The sequence below is a fragment of the Nicotiana attenuata genome, unplaced genomic scaffold (assembly GCF_001879085.1).
Source record: "Nicotiana attenuata strain UT unplaced genomic scaffold, NIATTr2, whole genome shotgun sequence".
NCBI classification, from domain to species: Eukaryota; Viridiplantae; Streptophyta; class Magnoliopsida; order Solanales; family Solanaceae; genus Nicotiana; species Nicotiana attenuata.
This window is the reverse complement of record NW_017673845.1, coordinates 36,150-43,353: the sequence shown is the minus strand read 5'-3', so window position 1 is coordinate 43,353 and position 7,204 is coordinate 36,150.

Here is a 7,204-nt window from a genome sequence, read left to right as displayed (position 1 = left end):
TTTTTGTTACTTTTCTTATTTCTTCTTTCAGTTCTAATAATGCGGCTTTAAATAACATGACATGCTTGTGGACTTCATGCCCAGATCCAAACACGTTGTCTAATTGTGAAATAATGAACCAAGAACCGAAATATGATGAAGAAGAGGCTATTAGGGAAATAAATCGAGAATTGGAACAATTTGAGAATAAACCTAAGCCGAACTTAAATGATACCGAGCCGGTTAATTTGGGTAGTACTGAAGAAGTCAAAGAAACCACGATAAGCATTCACACAGATGAAAAACCCGGGATGCGTTGATCCAACTGTTGTTTGAATTCAAAGATGTGTTTGCTTGGTCATATGATGACATGCCAGGACTAAGTGTCGATTTGGTGGTTCAGAAGTTGCCAACATACCCCGATTATCCCCCTGTCCAGCAAAAGCAAAGAAAGTTCAAAACTGATATCAGTGACAAAAAAAAAGAAGAGGTCACAAAGCAGTTGAAAGCGGGGGTGATTCGAGTGGTCCGATACACTACATGGTTAGCCAATGTAGTTCCAGTGCCAAATAAAGACGGGAAAACTCGAGTGTGTGTGGATTACAGAGACCTGAACAAAGCAAGTCCCAAAGACAACTTCCCTTTGCCGAACATCCATTGTCCTTGTTGATAACTGTGCCAAACATGAGATACAGTCCTTCGTGGATTGTTATGCAGGATATCACCAGGTGTTGATGGATGAAGAGGATGCGGAAAAGACAGCTTTCACCACACCCTGGGGCACCTACTGTTACAGGGTCATGACTACCATTTTTCATGACATGATGCACCAAGAGATAGAGGTGTATGTAGACGATGTAATCATCAAATCTAGGACCCAGGACGACCATGTTCGGGACTTGAGAAAATTCTTTGAGCGGCTACGCAAATATGATTTGAAGCTAAATCCAGCCAAATGTGCATTTGGGGTTCCGTCCGGCAAGCTTTTGGGATTTATAGTCAGTCGAAGGGGCATCGAGTTAGACCCAACAAAGATAAAGTCCATTCGAGATTTGCCCCCTCCAAGAACCAAGAAAGAGGTTATGAGCCTGCTGGAAGGTTGAACTACATTAGCCGATTCATTGGTCAGTTGACTTCTACATGTGAACCCATCTTCAAGCTGTTAAAGAAAGATGCAGCAGTCAAATGGACGGATGAGTGTCAAGAAGCTTTTGACAGGATCAAAAGGATATTTGTCGAATCCGCCGGTCTCTGTTCTTGTATCTGACAGTCTTGGAAAATTCCTTTGGCTGCGTCCTTGGGCAATACAATGTGACCGGAAAGAGAGAACACGCAATCTACTATCTGAGCAAGAAGTTTACCAGTTATGAAGCCAAATACACTTTGTTGGAAAGAACTTGCTACGCTCTAACTTGGGTTGCTCAGAAGCTGAGGCATTACTTGCTAGCCTACACCACTTACCTCATTACCAGGTTGGATCCTCTAATACATATTCCAGAAGCCAATGCCCACAGTGAGGTTAGCAAAATGGCAGATCCTGCTCATTGAATTTGACATAGTCTATGTCACCCGCACGGCAATGAAAGCTCAAGCTTTAGTGGATCACCTAGCCGAAAACCATGTTGATGATGAATATCAACCCCTGAAACTTACTTTCTGGATGAGGAGGTGAACTCAATTGAGATAATATCATAAGACACCAATGCTTGGAAAATGTTCTTTGATGGAGCTGTGAACGCAAAAGGTGTTGGAATTGGGGCAATCTTAATCTCACCCACTGGTAAGCATTATCCAGCCACAGCCCGGCTTGGGTTTTTCTGCACAAACATCACTGCTGAGTATGAAACCTGCATTATGGGTATGAACATGGCAATCGACCAAGATGTCAAAGAATTTTTTATCATGGGAGATTCAGATCTGATTATCCGACAAGCTCAAGGAGAATGGGAAACTCGAGATGTCAAACTCATTCCCTACAGGCAACATGTGGAAGAGCTTAGTAGGCGGTTCAAGTCAATTGAGTTCAGGTACATTCCTCGTTTCCACAATGAGTTAGCCGATGCGCTCGCTACTTTGGCCTCTATGCTGCATACCCAAGCAATGCCCACATTGACCCATTGGAAATCCAAATCCGAGAAAGGCACGGTTATTGCAATATGGTTCAGGCAGAACCAAATATTCAGCCATGGTATCATGATATCAAGAGATTTCTGAAAACTAAAGAATATCCCGAACAAGCCAGTGGAGACCAAAAGAGGACCATCAGACGGCTCGCAAGTGGTTTCTTTTTGAGTGGTGAGGTCTTATACAAAAGGACTCCAGATCTCAACTTGTTAAGATGAGTTGACGTCGAAGAGGCTGGAAGAATCATGTACGAAGTGCACCCAGGAGTGTGCGGACCCCACATGAACGGGTATGTTTTGGCAAAGAAAATCCTTCGAGCAGGCTATTACTGTCACACCTCCTTTTTCTACTTACACCCCGGAAGAGGTATAATAAAGGGAGTTATTTCCAACTTAAAGTGACAATCGAAACGGGATTCATTTTATAAAAATTAGAGTCGCCACTTGGGAGATTTATGGTGTCCCAAGTCACCGGTTTAAATCCCGAATCGAGGAAAAGGTTTGACTTTGTTTATGTCTGCGAACACAGAAATCCGGGTAAGGAATTCTGTTAACCCGGGAGAAGGTGTTAGGCACTCCCGAGTTCCGTGGTTCCAGCACGGTCGCTTTGATCCTACTTGGCTTATTAACTTATTTAATTACTGATTTTAAACCTATGTGCATTTGTTTCTTTCACCGCTTTTAATTAGGAAATTATCTTGAGACGGGTTACGCGTACGTATACCCGCCTATTTGGTGCGTCAAAAATCATGTCACGCGAACGTGTCCACAATCAGTAACGCTTAATTATTATTAAGAGTGTTTGGGCCGAAGTTGCGCGAACGCATACTCCGGTTTTGTTTTTAGAAATGTAGTTGTGTTACGCGAACGTATACGCAACCACACTTAATATTTTAAACGGCCTTAAAGGATATTCTACGAAATATTAATTTTATCTAGCCTACGAAATTACTAAAAGGCCATATGTGATTTTAATGAACTTATATGAACTAAAAAAATAATTAAAAGCTTGTAACCTATTTTATTATTAAGCAAAGATTGAGCGAAGTTGCGCGAACGCATACTCCGAATTAATTTAGGATCATGGTCATTTACGCGAACGTATACGCAACCACAATCGTATTTTAATGGCCCTAACATTTACTACGATTATTAATCCCTTTTTAGATGTCTAAATCCAACCTTGTTATTCATTCAAGCTGCCGGGCCTATTAACAGGCATAAGCCCATCAAGGCCTCCGTCCAGAAATAAGGGCGAGTCCCTTTTCAAAGGAACAGCCTGAGATTTGGGCCCATAAGAACCCTACCATTAAGAAAACATCTGAGGCGTTATACCATTTACCCCTGGGCCCCCAGTGAGCCCAATACCCAAGTCCCTTAATAATCATAGAGAGGCTTCCCTTGGGCTAACATTTTCAGGCCCAATCACGTTAAAGAGTTGAAGAAATTCCTTACCCATTAATTCAAACCCCAAAGTTATAATTCCCATTCAATTCAATCCAATCTATAGTTTATTAAAGCCCAGCCTAGTCTACAATTAGGAGCATGTCTTAAACCAATTGGGCCAACGGCCCAAGACTCACGAAATACACACCAGATCAGAGGCTACTTCGAATTCCAGTACAAAGAGACCATACCCCGGAAAATTTCAACCTGACCAATAAACTACTGGAAATTCACTTGATATTGAACCCCCAATAAAGCAAACCAACACAAAAAAAACATGCTTGCTATGTGATTTATACCTGGAAAATGTCCTACACTACACATTGGTCACAATTCTTGTTAAACACTGATATTATTACTAAGAGCAAACTTATGCAATCATTAACTTTAATATGTAAAGCATTTGAACCTATATTTGTAATTGCTTGACCTCACATGCATATAAAGAAAATACAGAATTCATAGGTTTTCCCATCTTCATATACCTGCTAATGCATTCTCAATAATTCAAACCTGACAGTTAGTGAGTTCTCTAAGCGTTAAACAATACACATAACCAGTCAACTTATACCTACTATAGCTAAACAGTTTTGAAACCAAACAATGTATAAAATGGTTGATAGTCCAACAGTCCAATAGTTAGCATATAATTACAACACAATACTTAATCAACTTATCCAATTACATTTTTGAGCTAATGATCTAACACATAAGCATAAAAGCAGGATTAATGCTAAGAATTAAAAAATGGTTAACAGGAGTTAACAAATGCTTTCATTCCTACTTCCAATCAACTTCTACATCCTGAAAGTTCGGAATTTATACCTGGAAATGTAACAGTAAAAATGAGGAAGATGCAAGGATCAGTAACTCCAGCAATAATAGCAACAGGAAACCAGCTTTGTAGGACCATCAGTGGAGTTAAATCAACAATTATTTTCCAAAGCTCAAACTCAAGTTAAACCAAGCTCGAATCACTCCTAATTTCAGAGATTACACACAGATTGCCTTAACTAAAGGGAATGTTGAAGAGAAAACTAGAAGAGAAGAAATCAATGGAACAGTAGTATTTTTGGTATTTTCTGATTTTTTTTTTAGACTGAAATTGAACAGAATCAATGGAATAGTAGAATGGCAGCCTTTTCTGGATTTTCTTGCTCTAAAACCCCTGCCTTCTAAGGCAAGAAAGGGTGCCTTTTATAGGCAAATAATTAGGGCAACCCTGCAGATTTTATTTTGCATTTTAGCCCCTTTTTAATTCTTGTTTTTTAGCTAGTTAGTCCCTTATTTATTGACTTGTTACCCAAGTCACACTACTATGAATCTGAAATTTCAATTAAACCCCCTTCTAGGTGCTTCTAGTGGCTTCTAATTTCAGTTGCTAAAGATTCCCTAAATTGAATTCCCTAGATTACCCTTTTTGATTTTGAAAATTACTAACTAAACTAACCCCTTTTACCCTAGTCTACTAACCCTGGTTAACTAAGTATGGTTGAACAAACACACTCTGAAAATTACAGCTAAGACCAAACGCAAACTCTTGAACCTAAATTAGCTAATGAATTTCGGATTCAAACCATTGCTACCAGCCCGACAAGTGCTAAGAAAATGAACAAAATTATAACAATATCATTATGAGGAGAGGAGATCAAATACTGGCAAGCAATTAAAATTAAAACAGAATCACTAAAGAAAATTCAAGAATAGGCAGAATCACTAATCAATCTTTCAACTAAAATAATCAGAAAATTAAAAAAACTATATGAAGAACAGAAAATCAATCTAGAACAAAGAATAGCAAAAGAAAGAAAAGAGGACTTACCTATGTGAGATGAACGAGTATGGATTTTGATTCAAGTCCCAAAATGATACTAAGCATTTGTTCTTTGTCAAGAACAAACGGAAGCATTATCTTAGGCCTCGAATCGACTCTTGGATACAAAAAATTAGGGCATAAATCAACTCCTTGAATTTCCTAGGGTTCTGCCTTTTTGGATCTAAAATTCGAGGAGGTGGGAAGGGATTTGAAAGAAGACAATCAGGGGTTTGGGAAGAGGGAAGTGAAGGGAGTGTGGGGTGTCATTTTGAGGGGGTTTGGATTATTCGACGAGGTTGGCTAAGATTTGAGGGACGGGGTTTGGGGGTTTGGAAAGAGGAGATTGAGGGGAGTTTGTGGTGTAATTTTGAGAGGGATTGGAGAGTCGCCGCCGGCGGAGGCGATTCCCGGCCAGCGGCGAACGGCGGAGGGTGGTGGTCTCCGAAAAGGGGTTAAGGTATGAGGGAGACGGACNGGGGGGTGTGAGAGAGACAGACTTGGGGGGGGGGTATGGTTTGGACACTTATATACTAACCATACCCATACTTCTACACCGTTGGATCTAAACCTAGACGGCCCAGATCTCTTGATGCGAAACGGCGTCGTTTTGAAAAAAAGGCGGGGGAGTGGTCCAGACTGGGGCGGACTGGATTTGGGCTAAGGGTGAACGGTTGTGAATGGAATTGGGCTGGTATTTAAATTGATTTGATCCAAAATATTTCTTTAATTCTTTTTCTTTTCATTTTCCTTAATTCCAATTTTAAACTAAAAATCCTAAATTATTTCTAAAACTAAATTCCTACAAAATCGCATTAAGCTCTAATTAATAACTAACACCATTAATTAAATACCAATTTAAAGAAAATTCACAAAATTTAAGGCTACAAATTAATCAAAACAAAAATAACTCAATTTTTGTGATTTTTGTATTTTGATAAAATCCTAATTATTCATTAATCTAAAAATATGTAAAATTAAATCCTAAATGCAACGCGTATTTATTTTTGTATTTTTTATGAATTTACGTTAAAATCAAAATGCACACAGAAAATGCAAACAACTAACACAAAATGCCACAAAAATCAACAAAATTAAAAATAATTAAAAGTAATGAAAAGAAATCATTTTGTTTGAAATTATGGGAGTAATTCATATAGGGCAAAAATCACGTGCTCACAGCTGCCCCTCTTTGCTCGAAAACACGAAGAGTTTTCGTGCAAAGATAAGTGAGCAAATACGAGCGATTTTTGCCCGTTTGAATACTCCGTGTGAAGCATTTTTGAAAAGTTTGACCGCACCCTGCTTCTGAGGTTGCCTACATATCCTTGGCTAAAAAGGAATCAGGTCAGTGTAGTTCGGGAAGGTCTGGTAGCTGGGACTACCATGGAGCTGTGGCTTCACTGTTGCTGTTACTGCTTACTGAACCCCCTTATTACACCGTGTCAAAATAAAAAGAAGCTAGAATAAGCTATGATCTATGAATTACAAGAGTCTTATCTATGTCTTCAAACTTGATCTTGCGGTTCTTGTTACCTTGTTAACTTATATTCTCCCGGTGGAATTCTTTTGTTGTTGCCTTGAACTGTGATCCGAGATGTTTTGCCATTTCTCCGAGTGATGCTTGATTGCTGAAACTTGAAATGTATGCCTCTGTTCTCCAGGCGGGCTCCTGACTGCTAAAACTTGAAAGAAATGCCTCTGTTCTCCAGGCGGGCTCCTGATTGCTAAAACTTGAAATAAATGCCTCTATTCTCCAAGCGGGCTCCTGATTGCTAAAACTTGAAATAAATGCCTCGGTTCTCCAGGAGGGCTCCTGACTGCTAAAACTTGAAATAAATGC